Here is a 16,493-nt window from a genome sequence, read left to right as displayed (position 1 = left end):
GTATTGATTAATCTCATTCATTTGACTGTATTCCTCGTCTTTTGATGTTGTCTTTCATTTCCTGATATCAAAAATACATGTACATAATATGTGTTGTGTTTTGTGTAAGAATTGTTTTTTGTATGGATGATGTTTATTGATTTTTTCAGTGTATATATTGATTTTTTTATCTATGTTTGTAAACCATTATGTACAATAGTGTAAATATATGAATGTGCAGTTGTTCCTTTTTTGCTAATTAATGCCATAAAAACGTTTTTAGAAAAAACAAAAAAATGAATGGTATAAAATAAAAATACCAGGTCGAAATTTTTTATAAATATTTTTTGACCTACATAAACTGTGTTGCGTAAAAATAAGGGTGGTGTGGGCACATTCTCTGCTGTTTACCATATTATGAAGTCAAGTCAAGTCAAGTCATAAAATTTATATAGCGCACTACATACCCGGAGGGTTTCAAGGCGCATGGGGAGGGGAGGGGGGCTAGATATCCTTAGGGAGGGGGATTATTTGTCAAATATCCACGTTTTAAGTTGTTTTCTGAACGCTAGGTGATTCTGGGTGAGGCGAAGGTAAGCGGGGAGTGAGTTCCATGTTTTGGCAGCCAGGTATGAGAAGGATCTGCCTCCCATGGTGGTTTTGTTGATGCGAGGGACAGTGGCGAGTGCTTGGCTGGAAGAGCGAAGTTGGCGGGAGGGGGTGTAGAAGGACAGTCGAGAGTTGAGGCAATCTGGTCCGATGTCGTAGAGTGATTTGTGTGCGTGGGTAAGCAGTCGGAAAGTAATCCTCTTATTGACGGGTAGCCAGTGGAGGTCTTTAAGGTGGCCAGAGATGTGTTCATTGCGTGGGATGTCTAGTATGAGCCTGGCTGAGGCGTTTTGGATTCGTTGTAGTTTCTTCTGGAGTTTGGTGGTGGTACCTGCGTAGAGGGTGTTTCCGTAGTCCAGTCGGCTCGTGACCAGAGCATGGGTGACTGTTTTCCTGGTTTCGGTGGGGATCCAGCGAAATGTTTTTCTGAGCATGCGAAGGATGTTGAAGCAGGATGAGGATACGGCGCTGACTTGTCTGTTCATTGAAAGTGAAGAGTCCAGGATGACGCCAAGGTTCCGTGCGTGGTCTGTCGGGATGGGTGCTTTTCCGAGGGCTTCCGGCCACCAGGAGTCGTCCCATGCAGAGGGGGATTTACCTAAGATGAGGACTTCTGTTTTGTCTGAGTTCAGTTTCAGACGGCTTTGTTTCATCCATTCGGCGACTTCTTTCATTCCTTCGTGTAGGTTAGTTTTGGCGGTGCTGGGGTCCTTGGTAAGAGAAAGGATCAGTTGAGTGTCATCCGCGTAAGAGATGATGTTGAGGTTGTGTTGGCGGGCGATGGTCGCGAGGGGGCTCATGTATACGTTGAAGAGGGTGGGGCTAAGTGAGGATCCTTGTGGTACGCCGCAGATGATTTCAGAGGCCTCGGACTTGAATGGTGGGAGGCGGACTCTCTGGGTTCTTCCGGAGAGGAACGAGGTGATCCATTCCAGTGCCTTTCCTTGGATCCCGATGTTTCTGAGGCGCTGTAAAAGGGTGCTGTGGCAGACTGTGTCGAAGGCTGCAGAGAGGTCGAGGAGGATGAGGGCGACTGTGTCTCCATTGTCCAGTAGAGTTCGAATGTCGTCTGTTGCTGCGATGAGGGCGGTCTCAGTGCTGTGTTTTGCTCGGAAGCCAGATTGTGAAGAGTCGAGGGATTTGTTGGCTTCGAGGAAGGCGGCGAGCTGGTTGTTGACAGCTTTCTCGATGACTTTGGCCGGGAATGGAAGAAGTGAGATGGGGCGGTAGTTTTTGAGTTCGGTGGGGTCTGCTGTTGGTTTTTTCAGAAGGGCGGTGAGTTCAGCGTGTTTCCAGTCTTCTGGGAAGGTAGCGGAGTTGAAGGAGCAGTTGATGACGTCTCGGAGGTGCGGAGCTATGACGGAGTCTACTTTGTTGAAGATGTGGTGAGGGCATGGGTCTGTGGGGGATCCAGAGTGGATGGAATTCATCAGGCGGATGGTGTCCTCAGTGGTGATTGGGTTCCAGGCGTTAAGGGTGTTAACGGGGGGAAGATAGTCAGCTGATGGTAGGGTGGGTTGGCTTCCGGGTTGGTTGTCAAAGCTGTTGTAACGAATGTTTGTGCATGTTTTCTGTGTGGCATTTTGTTGTGGTGGTCATGTGGTCTGTTGTTTTATGTGCTGCTTTGTTTTTGTGCTGCATTATTGCAATGTGTTGGTGTGATGTACTATGGATGTTGTGTCCTGTTTAGTTTTACTTGTATTGTAATGATACTTTGTGTATTTAATTGTGGTATGTCCTGATATTTACTTTGGATTTTTTAATAACCGCAGCTACATTCGCAGCCAAAAGCAGCAGATGTTGTTAAATTTCCTGTGACATTTGACCATTTACCACTGCCTAAGTTGGCAAAATAGCGCTGCTCCAAGTGTCTGTAATTTTGAAGTGTCTATGACTAGGTGTTAACTTAAGTATATGTACATTATTTAAAGCAATCAATGACATTTAATATAAATTGAAGGAGAAAGTTGTGTTAATTGGTTAAAATGGACAAAAATTAAACAGATAGATTTAGAATTGCCCTTCTGCCATTGAGACACCTGAGGCGTAGCCAGTAAGTTGTAGGTAGCTAAATGACGGGAGGGTTACAGCAGCCTTCTTTATAAAATAGCTTCTGGGGAGTTTGTTTACCCCCTCTTAAATATGGAGCTCTGGAACACTGCAGGGAACTTCGTCTGATTCTCCATTTGTCCTGTCCAGATGGCAGCTCCATCAGTTACTTTATAGCTGAAGAGTGCAACGCATTGAATTTTGTAAAACTTTGTATTGGTTTTTAAAGCATAAAATAAGTATAGTGAATGTAGTCTTTGGCTCTGATATGAAGTTTGCGGTACTGAGAGGGAAGGGTCTGGTGTGGACGCATACAGAGTTACATCTATAATTCTCCACAGGTGGTAAAAGAGAGGACGGGCACCACCAAATACAAGGGGAGATGCGATGAGCGTGGTCCAGTTAAGACCTCTTTTGAGTAGGGTTCTGCATTATTACGCAGGGACTACTGAGGTGTCAGCAACCTCCTCAACAAATGTACGATCCATAAAAGATATCCGATAATCTTCCTATATCTGGGTTTGTTTGTGTTTTCGTAGTGCTTTGCAGTTATCCTTGCGGAGTGACCTCACAATAATATATGACCAATATTTTATGAGCCTTATCCATTGTGGCGTATAGGACCCTTTGAAAGTTTACAGTTACTGGCAATACATCTCTTTGCCATTGTGAGTCAATAAATCTATTTCCCATTTTACCCTTACTACTTTCTCCCAATAGGTAACACCTTATGACAGGACCAGGCCATGGGGTGGAAGCCCGAGCCCTCCGAGTTACATCTGGGACAAGTGGTGTTGGTGTGGTAGTGGATAAAGGCAAATCTCCTGGGGGTAAGGTAAGCTCTGTGTAGGAAAAGGACTAGTGTTTCTAGAAACTTGGGTTGGCTACTTTAATGCCAAAGACAATTCCTTATATGTGATGTCATGCCTAGGTCCTGGGACTATTTGCTCCTGAGGGTGTGCAGGACCCCGTCTAGGTCCTCATGGAGTGCTTTATAGATTGAAGTAACCACTTTCTGCCCATTGGTCAATATCAATAGTATGCTCAGAGTGTAGATGTTCTCAGGTTTAGTAATTATTCTAGGTCCACATCCATCATAAAAGGCTCCCATCAGTCTCTCATATGTTAAAAGGCCAGGTGGGGACTAATACATTGTAATAATGTCCTTGTCTTGTAAGGCTATAGTTGGCTGCTTTCATAGAGGTCCCGTGCTGCGAACAACCCATGTTGTTTCCAGGTGGAGGACTTGGAGGATGGTGCTCTATGGGTACTTTTAATGGGATCTTAGACAAGTTTCTCTGTAGAGAGTGGCAGCACCAGTTGCCCCCTCCCCAGTTTTGCTGGATGGCAGCTACTAAAATTGGCCAGTCCTCTCTATGGGGTTTCAATTAGCAATAGTTCCAGCAAGCCATTCAGGAGGCTATACTGATATGCCCACTTCATCTCTTCCCATTCTGAGCACTTTCCCACTGCTGACCAGTCCTAAAGTGCATGTGCTGCTCCCCTAGACATGGTTATTTTTGGTATACCTATGTGAGTGTTTACCCTGCCCTAGGAATCCATATCGGTACCCAGGGGGTCCTTGTTTTTTTCACATATTTTTGGTATACCCACAGTTGGGATATTTAATTTAGCTGTAAGTTCCTAGTAGAGTGCTCTACCTGTGTCAGGGCCTGTAAATTAAATGCTACTAGTGGACCTGCAGCACTGATTGTACCACCCAAACAAGTAGCCCTTTAAACATGTCTCAGGTCTGCCACTGCAGAGCATCAGTGTGAAGTTTTACTGCCACTTCAACTTGTATTTAAAACCCTTTGTGAAGCCTTAAACTCCCATCTTATTACACATATGTCACCCCTAATGAAGGCCCTATGTAGCCCCAATGGCAGGATGCAGTGTAAGTAAAAGTAGGACATTTACTTTTTCGTTTTGCATACCCTGGTAGTAAAAAACATCTACATTCATTTACACTACTGTGAGGCCTACTCCTCTCATGGGTAAACATCAGGAATTCCTTATTACACTTTAGACTATAATTCCTGATTAGAAAGGAGTAGCTCTATCATGTTTTATATCTTTAGAAAGGCAATGACAAATCCTCTTTACTGGTAAAGTTGGATTTGACATTACTATTTTAGAAATGCCATTTTTAGAAAGTGGGCATTTCTCTCCTCTTAAAGATCTGTATGCCGGCAACCTCTCTCCAATAAGTGTCTGGGGTGTGCAACAGCTTGACTTTGTGTATTCCCTCTAGACAGCCACACGCAAAGGAAGGTTAGATGTGTCTTAGTACCCATCTACACCATGATGGCACATCCTGGGCAGGATGGGAGGGAGGAACTGACACACCTGATTAGGCAGTGCCCTATCTACACACAAAGGATTGATTACCTCAATATACTGAGTCTGGAGCCAGCTCTAATAAGAACTTCAAAGACCCTTCTCTGAAGTCCCCCCTCACTTCAAAGGCACAACTGGGTATAAGTACTGGGTCTCTGACCTCACCAAATAAGACTCTATAAAGAAACTCTGTCAGAAGAACTGTTGTGCTGCTACATGGACTGTCACTATGCTGGACTGCTGCTCTGGAAGAACTGCTTTTCTGCTGTGCTGCCCTGCTGCCTAGTGCCCTCTGACCCTGCTGAGGAAGAGCTGGACTCTACCTTGAACACAGAGTGATCTCTAAGGGCTTTTTGGCTTGCCTCCTGTTTTCTGAGACTCAGTCTCACCAACTGCTCCTGTGGCTGGTCCATTGGAAGTGGACCCAGGTGCTTGTTCCAGTCAAACCGACGCATCTCCTGTCTGCATGTAGCAGCAGAACCAACCCATTAATGCTGTTGTGGGAGCAGAACTGGTGCTTCGCATTGTGAACCAGCACATTGCCTTAAAGAACCAACACATCGGAACCAACACATTGCCACTGCTGCAGTGTGGAAAGATCTATGCATCCCTTGACTGCGTAGAGAAACCCAGCACAGTATCTTCGGTACCGACACATCACTTCCACTGTGTGAAGATAATCGACGCATCACCTAGACTTTGGGATCGACACCGACACATTGCTTGCCTGCATCCTGCATCTCTCTGTTGCGACCAGGATCAAGGTACTGTGTTCAGTGGGCCTGCATGGCTCCTGTTACCGGCCCACACTCCATCGCGGTCAGCCTGAACTCTTGAGTTTTCCCCATCCAGCGTGACCAGATAAACACCATTAGCGCTTATTGCTTCTAAGCGTTCCATACATTCTTTATTTAATATTTCAGTGCTCAACTTCTACTCATTGGATCTTTGTCATTTTGGTCTTGTTTTATTTATAAAAATAATATCTATTTTTTTAACCTGGTGTGGAGTCTTTCTGTGGTGTTTTCATTGTGTTACTGTGTGTTGCACAAATACTTTATACATTGCCTCCTAAGTTAGGCCTGACTGCTCAGTGCCAAGTTAGCAGATGGTGATAACAGGATAATTTATGGTGTGTGACTTACTTATCCCAACTAGAATTGTGGTCCCTGCTTGGACAGGGTGCATACCTCTGCCAACTAGAGACACAATTTCGAACACTCTACAATACGCCAGTCCATCTATGACATGCCAATCCATTCTATTCCACTCTACTCTACGCCCTTCCATTCTAAGACACACTATGACACACCACTTTTTGACATGCCATTCCACTGTATCCTACGACATACCACTTCACTCTGCACCATTCGACTCTACAACACTCTACTCCACTCTATGCCCCTCTACTTTACGTCACTCTACCCCACTTTACTCCACTCTGTGACATATCACTTCCCTTCACTCTACAACACGCAATCCACTCTATGACATTTCACTCCACTTACGACATGGATTCCACTCTACGCCAGTTCACACCACTCCAGAGTAAGAAAAGCCACTTTACTCTATACCACTCCACTCTATGAGACCCTACTCATGCTAGTCCATTCTATGCACCTACACTCTAACATACTGTACGAGACACAACTCTATGACACACAAATCGACTATACTCAACGGCACACGACTCCACACCACTCCACTCTTCAGCATGCCACTCTACTCTATTACACGACTCACCACTCTACGACATGTCACTCCACTCTATGCCACTCCAAAGCACAACACTTCATGCGACTACACTCTATGTGACCCCACTCCACTGTACGACATGCCACTCCAGTATCGACACTCCACTGAACTCGACAGCATGCCACACCACTCCGCTCTACTTCACTCTACTCTATGCTTCTCCATTCTACGCCACTCTACTACACTGCACCACACTCCTCAACACACCACATCACTCCTCTCTATGACATTCCACTCCACTCTATGACAGGCTACTCTTCTACACTGTACCACACTCCTCGACACACCAGACCACTCTTCTGTATGACATTCCACTCCACTCTATGACATGCTACTCCACTCTTTAACACATCACTTCACTCTACACCACTCTACTCTATGCCATTCCATTAAAAATCATGCCATTCTAGGCCACTCCACTTTATGCCGCTCGACTCTATGCCAGTCCACTGTACTCCTTTGTACGACATGCCACTCCACTCTATGGCTCTCCACTGTATGACACGCCACTTCACTGTACGACACTCCACTCTATGACACTCCACTTCACTCTGAGATATTCTACTCCTCTATTACACACGCGGCTTATGGCATGCCACTCCACTCTACGACATGCCACTCCATACACAGTTCTGTGAACTTGCTAGCCAGACTGCATTGACTATAGACCGCTCCGCTACCATGCACAGTCTTCACATAAATTATGTAATTTCAGATGTCATGAGTGTTTTGATGAATGCTATGATTAAACAAGCTACAAGTGATATGGAAGTGTGTAAACCGTGCATGGGGAAGGAGTGAGTTATAGTACATGTAGACTGGCTAGTGAGTTCACATGCTGTGTACGGAGGTACACGAGCGATAGTAGGTTTTGGGTTGGGCGCAAATTATAACTTTAAGTTATAACTATAACATTAAAAATGTTAATGTTTGTGTAGTTTAAGTTAGTTTTCTATACAAATTATCAATTAAGTTTTCCTAGCTATAGCTTATCCTCAACCTTCGTTTTTTAATTAAATATATTTATATATTAGGTGAAAATGTCAGTTAACACATACTGTTTTAGTCGAAAAAAGCCACAGAAATTCACCAGTTATAGTTATTGTACTCAAATTCTGCTGTGCTTGTATCCCAACAATTATTTCTTAATAGCCACATCCATAATTTTATAACAGGCATATATTATAGGGCCAAGCATAGAAAATATATGCTGCCAGAATAATGTTCGCCGTTAGCAAAAAAACAGGTATAAAGATAACCATTCATCTCTGCGTCGTTTGGAAAGTATATCACTACTTTATAGGATTTAATGAAAATGTTGTCAAGCATATGGCTTGCAAACAGGATGCCCAGATACTTGATGTCATTTGTGAGACTACATCGGAAGACCAAATTAGAGGGGACGGCATCTTACAAGCACATACCTTTACCGTCCCTACCTGAGTAGACGAGGACCCCCTGGTCCTGACGAAATGCCAAGTTCCCTTGGACTATAAAAGGCATGAAACATGTTGACTCCCCTCACTGCACACACACAATTTTGAGCTTAAGAGGCTGTAATTGCCCCTCTCTAGCAACGACTCTACAGTCTTCTGTTATTACTATAGCATAGGAACCCAGCCAATAAAGGAATCCTGTGTATCCGTATAGCTATTTTTACCCCACCCTCCTCACTCTCTCCCACTTCTACTCAATTGTACTCATATTATTGATGGAGCAAGATCTCAGAGAAAAGAGACTTGCTCAAAAGGAATCCGCTCGTGTAACTCACTAACAAGTTATTAATAAAGTTGTGTGGAAATTAATATGCAATCACATAAACATTTGGGCTAGTGATACTTGCGTATGCATGTACTAACTCAGATAAAATTGAAAATGGACTAATACCGCTTTAAACCGAAAATCTGTTTGTGCATGCATCAACTACAACTTCGTAGGATGACAAACTAATGATTGGATTAAAATTTTGGCGCAGAAGCAATTAAAATGGCTTCTTGAAGACCTGCATGCATGGCACCTGCTTATCTGAAATAAAAGCAAGCTATTTTACTGTTGCAATGCGGGGATACGTTTAATAAATAGAATGGGATAGAGTAGAGGTGGGTGGTATACTGTGGAAATACTTTATCTGAGAAATTAACACCTGTCTTTTGACTTTTATAATTAGTGTGCATTTGGGCCTTTCTCGCATAACTGAATGAGCTGAATGCAGCGAAGTCTGCGCATGCCCACTGAGTGAAGCCATGAAGGCCATAACAAAGCAGTTGAAAGGGAGCCAAGATCGAGTGCTACATCGTGAGAACAGGATGGTGCAGAGTTCAACCATGAAGAAACATATTCATATTAAAATTATAATTGTATCAACATTGTTACATTTAGCACATGGGAATAAAGGTTATGAATAAAAAGTAAGGGGCTGTGTTTACGAACAATGGTTTAAGTGAATCTTGTGACATGTAAGCATGGTGTGATGAAGACCCCCCTTTGCCTGACCAATCAAATTTCGTATGTTCCCGATATTGAAACATTAATGGGTGGAACATGCTGAACGAAAGGTATAATTTAGATAGCTTTAGTTAGGTAGTCAGGGGGAGACTTGCTCAATGCAGATGATGAAGCCTTTGCGGTTGGGGGGAGAAACTGATGCTGTGAGATGCTGAGTTGCTGATGAAGAGCTGATCGCAGAACCTGAAGCAAAACTTGCTATCCTAATTTAATTGGGTTAGATTTGAAGATTGCGGAAGAATCTTGAGGAGGAGGAGAGTGTCAGAGAGGGGTGCGGCACAACCGTATTTTAGAGGTTACCTATCCTGTCCTGATTCCTGTCCTTAAGGCTTTGTCACCTGAATCTATCTCAGGGGACCCCCTACCAGCCCTTTGGCCAGGGGGTTGGTCTTCCACACCATCCTTGGTAGCTTTAAATTTCTGTTATTTACTAATGTTTTTGATCTTTTCTCTTTGTCCTCTCTCTTTTCGGCATTGATTATCGCGTGAGTCAGAGATAAATGCATTGTACTTATTAATTGAATCTCTCTCCTATAAATGATGGTGACTGCACTGTAGTGAGATTGTTCACATACATCTGAAAATTTAGATAAAGATTTGAAAACTTTCTCGAGTCTGTGGTGATTTACTTAAATTATAGAAAAATTAGCTTGTGTTCATTATCACCATCAACTAGTTCAACTAATGGTCCATCGACCAGAGGAAAGAACGTGTTGATCTGTGAAGGGTTAGTTGAAAAATGAACAGAGGTATTGAATAGACTAATCCTAAACAGTGTGTGAAAATGTTATAAAACTTGACCCCCCCCATCAGCAGTTTAACCACTGTGAGTTTATGGGCCCAGGTGAGTATATGGTAGTGGAGTATCTGTTGTTGGTGAACCGCTGGATCATTACTCTCTACACATATGCCCCCCCGCCCCTCAGACTTCACATAGGCAAAAAGAGAAGACCTCTGGCAAAGAGCCCCCTCATGGGGCTTGTTGAGCATTACAGTGCCAGCCTAACGGGGAGCTGCTCGATGATGAAGCATGACACCTCTTGGGGTGTGTGAGGGCCCTTGCTCCTAATAGGAGCTACTCCACCTCTATCTTTACTACTTTGTGAACACCTGGTACATTGTCCTTCATTACCTCCCCTTCTGTTTCCTCTAGGAACTGCATACCTCTGTTTTCACCATGTTATGTATGCTGGACCTGTCAAGCCCCAGTCCCTATCCTTGTGATTCATAGTTGCATGGGAACAGGCACGTAGTGCCCATGGAAATCCTTCCCAGGGCAGAGTAACACAACACAGTGATTTGCACTGTGTTGCATTACTCCAGACTTTTGAAGCGCCTCAAGGCCACACAAGGTGGGCTTGCGTGGCTTCATAAATTGCATTTTGGGCTTGCGTCGCGCTTTCACTCCATTTTGTGGTGTAAGAGCCACGCAACTCTCCTCATAAATATGCTCTTAATTGACTTGCCCAGAATCACAACATATTGAGCCAAGACTGGGATGTGAACCTGTTTCCCACAACAAATGTCTGCAGCTCTGGCCTCAAAGCCATACCTGTCAATACTACAAGGGGCTGCAGGACTAGTACCTTAATCATTAAAGGCCAGATGTAGGTAATTCTGAAATACCGAGTTCTTAATAGCGAATTTTACCGATTCGCTATTAAGAACTCGGTATTTCAGATGTATGTAAAAAATCTGTAAAAATTACCGATTCGATAGTAATCGGTAAAAATGTGCGATTCAGAATGAATCGGTAAAAATAATTACTGATTCCCATTACCAAATTGGTATCACCGATTCCTTAATACCGATTCGGTAAATAGCGAATCGGTAATTTAAAAAATCGCTAATTGTCAAATTAGCCAATCCTGTGCTCCCTTATTACCTCACAACCAGGAAGTGGCCACACTCATGCAGCTGCACTGATCCTGAAGCTGTTTGAGAGGCAGGGAGCACAGCAAACAAGCCAGGAGCAACCCTTCCAACTTTTTGCTATCAACACTGAGCAAATTTGGCCAAACAGGAGAGGCAGAAGGGGGCAGCTGAACGCAAAAAAAAACATATATTCAGTGAGAGGGAGCTGGAGGTCCTTATTGAGGAAGTAGCAAAGGACCACAATAAACTTTTTGGGAATCTGTCTCTGCACATGCCTGAATCCCAGAAGAGGCAGATATGGCTGGTCATCCAAGAAAGGATCAATGCCATTGGAGTAACCCAGCGCTCCATTGAGGAACTCATATAACGCTGGTATGACCTGAGGAAGTATGCAAAGGAGAGGCTGGCAGAGAGAAAGAAGCAAGCAAACCTGATGGGTGGAGGAAGAAACACAGCATCTGCACCAACTGCCCTGGATCTCCTGGTCGAGTCCACCCTCCAGTCGGAGAGTGTGAGGGGGATTGGGGATGCAGACAGCTCAGCCAGAGCTGCCAACAAACAAGGTAAGATGCATGCACTTCATGCTGTGCCTCCCACTCCCTAACCCCAATCCACAATGAGGCATTGTGAATCCCACTCCAGTACATGCTATACTAAAAACCAGCAATGCATTATGGGAGATGTAGTCAGAAGAAACACATGTCAGTACAGTCAGTCCACTGAACCCAAAGGCATGTGACACACATCAGCAATTAGCAAGCAGAGGACAGCCAGATTGATTGGCATTCATGAAATTTATTATTACGCAAATGCTGCCAGAAAAGTGAGCAAATGTACATTCTGTCTCCACAGGCGAGCCATCGCACAGGGCTGCAGAGGGGAGCACAGGAAAGTCACCGAAGAGAGAGAGGACACAGGAGGAGGATGTCCTGTCGCCTGCAGGGCACACTACCCCACCACCACCATCACCACCACCACCACCATCACCATCACCACCATCACCACCGCCACCATCCACACGACCAGCACCGAGAGCCAGGAGGCATTTAGTGGCCAGCCTCCAGCAGATGGAGGTGTCCCACGAGGACAGCATGAGAGGCCAACAGTCCACAGTGGCTGAGGATGCCAACGGGTTTAGGCTCACAGTCTCCCACTGAGCACCCCCACACAGGTGCTAGACACCGCAGGACATGGGCAGCCAGTCCAGCTTCACAGGGTGAGGTTCAGAGTGTGTTTGCCGGTCTTGAAGGAACATGCTCAAAGTGCAGTGCCTGCAAGGCAAAGCGATAGGTCAGTCCAGCGGAAGATGGTACAAATTAATGGGCACATGCTGAGAATCGAGAAGGGCATCAGTAGCATGAACAACACTGTGGCTGAGGGCATGAGGGACATGTCTGAGGCAGTGCGGCTGCTGTGCAGCAAATTGGATGGGGACCGTTTGGCCAGGCGCAGGGAGAGGCAAAAACTTGACAACTGCACCAAGGTGGTGAACCGCCTCTCCACTGACACCTCTCTGCTCTACAGGAGCTCGTTGGCCCACTGCAGCCGTGAAGTGGCAAGGGGGCTCGTCACCGTGACCAGTGCACTCGAAGTGCTACAGACAAACCAGGTTGCCACTACAGGTGATGGGGGGATAGTGAAGAGGCTACTAGCCGCAGTAGCATCAGGCCCTCTATAACGGAGTCCAGGAGACGCAGCGAATGTCCCAGCGCTGCCACAGGACAGACATCCAGTGACGACAGTGTGCCTAAGGAACGCAGCAGTGCTGCGTGCCGGAGCAGGAAGTAATGCCAGCCATCACATGGTTTACCGAAATGGGTGATGTAACCCTTTTTGGTTTTGTGATCTGCATTCAAAATTAGCCTGGCACGTGAAGCCCTTCATGTTGTGGTAGTGTGCTATGACAATTAAAGACTGTCACTCACTTACAGTAACTGGCTGTCTCTCCTTAGTTACTCAGAAATAGTTGCGTGTTATCTCTGCCCGTCTGTGTCTCCCATCTGGTGTTGCTGCCACACCCGCTGCGCTGTGCTCTGGCTGGGGAAAGTCCTCATCCTCAGAGTCAGTTAGTTCCACTGCTGTTCCTCTCTTTGTGGCCAGGTTATACAGCATGTTGCTATTATTTTACAGCAGAGGATGGGACGGTACTGATGTGCACCTCGACTTTTGTGGAGGCAGTGGAACCTGCTTTTTAAGAGTCTGAAGGTGCGCTCCACAAAGTTGCGCGTGCTTTTATGCGCTAGATTGTATCTCCTCTCACTTGGTGTGGATGGGTTGAGGTATGGAGTCAGGATAAATGCCCGCACGGCATATGCGTTGTCACCTAAGTGAGAAAGGAAGTGTCATTAATATGAGTCACCAACACATTCATTCAAGGTATACATCAGGGTGTGTCACATTGATTTACCTAGCAGGTATCCTTCTCCAAATTCACCCCCAGCCAGACGTGTTTAGATCCCACTGTTCCTGAATATCTAGGAATCATGGGTACTCCTTGGAAATTTGGCCACAATTTCAGTGATGATATGGTCCGCATCGCATATCACCTGCATGTTGATGGAATGCATAGATTTTGGGTTCCGGTATATATACTCTGTAGTTGAAGGTGGGCAGAATGGTATGTGTCTCCCATCAATGCACCCTATTACATGTGGGAACTGTGCCTTTTGGTAAAAATCAAGCTTTGTCTTCTGCAGTTCCGCCTGTGTGCTGGGGAAGCGTATGTAGTGATGCATTCTTCGCATCATGGCATCCAGGAAATTGATGAAGAAACGGGACAGGCAACTCTATGATACACCACCTGCCACAGCTATCACACTCTGGTAACTTCCTGATGCAAGTAGGTGCAGGCTACAGAGCACCTGAACATGTGTTGGTATTGTGTGCGCCCTTGGTGTCTCATGCTCCAGGAGTGGGTGCAGGTCCCGTATCAGGCCTAGGATGGTTTGGGGGTGTAGCCTGTACCTCTCATGGATTTCAGCCTCAGTCAGTTGGAAGAGTGTAACACGCAGTCTGTACACGCGCTCCTCCTGTCTCCAGATCCTCAGTCCTGCTGCTTGGAAACGTAGCCGCCTTGAAATTATGTAGAGGGCTGCCATTGTGTTCACAATGTTGCATTTTGGGGCTGTTTAAATGCAGTGCACCTGATTACCACCTGCTTTGAGTCAGTGGTATTTAGCGACTCCTAAATACCGAAAATTCTGTATTACCGATTTTTGGTACATCGGATTTGTGATTATTTAAGGATTTCTTATTTCCTTTATTTTTACCGATTCCTTATTCGAGATGGGGTTCAGTGTTTCCAACATTGCACATGGCTAAACATCAGTCGGTAATGCTGAAATTCTGCGAATTTCGGCATTACCGACCAGTATTTAGCCACCTACATCTGGCCCTAAGTCTTTTTTCTTTGGCGGTTGTTTTAGATGGTAGAAGGAACATGAGTTAGAAAGAAATAGTTGTATAACTGACATTATTTGCACATTAAACCTGTATTTGGACTTTGCTTTCATTTTTGCCTGATAGATCACCTTTGCTTGCAGCGCAAAACGTCGATAAAAATTCATACAATTGCTCAGTCAGAAGTTTAAGTAGCTGCACGAGAGCAAAGGATGAGCAACCGGAAACCAGGCACGATTATGTCCCCAGGAACCCTAATAAAGTAACATCTAATCATTATTTGGAAATGCTAGAAAGCAGAGCAAGGCAGATGAGTTAGGGGACACAATTTAATATAACTGACGTTTTTCCTTGTTACCAATATGAACACTTTTAAAAAATTCCTTATCATGCTATTAACCGTTGCAAACTTTCTAATTAAATGCATTACAAACCATTGAGTGGGTCCTGTGCAGCAACCTTTTACAACTCCCACAGGTGTGAAAATATCAATATTAAAGCTTTGCTACTTGAAACATCTACAATTTGTCTAAACCCGTGGATTATGTAGTGTCGTGCTGGACACGTTCTAGTGTCTCAGCAGACACCTAGTCACTCAGCCGCTCGCTCGTGGGAGTAGACACACATGCACCCCTCATCCATCCATCACAGGTGTCACGAGTGATGTGACCCTGCAAATAATCAATCAATCATAACATTTGTAAAGCGAGCAACTCACCCGTGAGGGTCTGAAGGCACTGGGGGGGGGGGGGGGGGGGGAGGGGTGCTGCTACTGCTCGAATAGCCAGGTCTTGAGAAGTCTCCTGAAGGTAAGTAGGTCTTGGGGCTGCTTTAGGCAGATGGGGAGGGTGTTCCAGGTCTTGGCGGCAAGGTGGGAAAACGATCTGCCAACGGTGGTTGCTCTTTGGATGCGGGGGATGGTGGTGAGCTCGGCGGAGCGGAGCTGTCGGTTCGGGGTGAGTTGTCTGTTAAGGTATGCTGGTCCAGCGTTGTGGAGGGGTTTGTGAGCGTGGGTGAGGAGCTTGAAGGTGATCCTCTTGTTGACGGGGAGAGAGTGCAGGTCTCTCAGGTGGGCAGTGATGTGGCTGCGGCGGGGGATGTCAAGTATGAGGCATACGGAGGCGTTCTGTATGCGCTGCAGTCTTTCTGGAGTTTGGTTGTTGTTCCTGCATAAAAGGCGCTTCCGTAGTCCAGCCTGCTGCTGACAGGGCCTGGGTGACTGCTCTTCTTGTTTCGGTCGGGATCCACTTGTAGATCTTGCGGAGCCTGCGGAGGGTGTTGAAGCAGGAGGACGAGACGGCGTTGACTTGCTTGGTCATGGAGAGCGTTGAGTTGAGGATGAACCCTAGGTTGCGTGCGTGGTCGGTGGGTGTAGGTGCAGCTCGCAGGGCAGTCGGCCACCAGGAGTCGTCCCAGGTTGAGCTGAGGATGAGGACCTCTGTCATGTCCAAGTTCAGTTTCAGACAGCTGTTCTTCATCCACTCAGAAATGGCTCTCATTCCTTCGTGGAGGTTGGCCTTGGTGGTGAGGGGGTTTTCGGTGATGGAGAGGATCAGCTGGGTGTCGTCGGCGTAGGAGATTATGTTGAGGTCGGGCAGTCGGTGACGTGGGCGAGCGGTGCCATGTAGATGTTGAACAATGTCGGGTTGAGAGATGATCCTTGGGGTACGCCGCAGGTGATCTCGGAGGTTTCGGATCGGAAAGGGGGAGGCGGACGCTCTGGGTTCTGCCGGAGAGGAAGGAGGGTGTTGAAGCAGGAGGACGAGACGGCGTTGACTTGCTTGGTCATGGAGAGCGTTGAGTTGAGGATGAACCCTAGGTTGCGTGCGTGGTCGGTGGGTGTCGGTGCAGCTCGCAGGGCAGTCGGCCACCAGGAGTCGTCCCAGGTTGAGCTGAGGATGAGGACCTCTGTCATGTCCAAGTTCAGTTTCAGACAGCTGTTCTTCATCCACTCAGAAATGGCTCTCATTCCTTCGTGGAGG

Source organism: Lissotriton vulgaris, chromosome 10, assembly GCF_964263255.1.
Source record: "Lissotriton vulgaris chromosome 10, aLisVul1.2, whole genome shotgun sequence".
Taxonomy (NCBI): domain Eukaryota; kingdom Metazoa; phylum Chordata; class Amphibia; order Caudata; family Salamandridae; genus Lissotriton; species Lissotriton vulgaris.
This window is presented reverse-complemented; position numbering follows the sequence as displayed.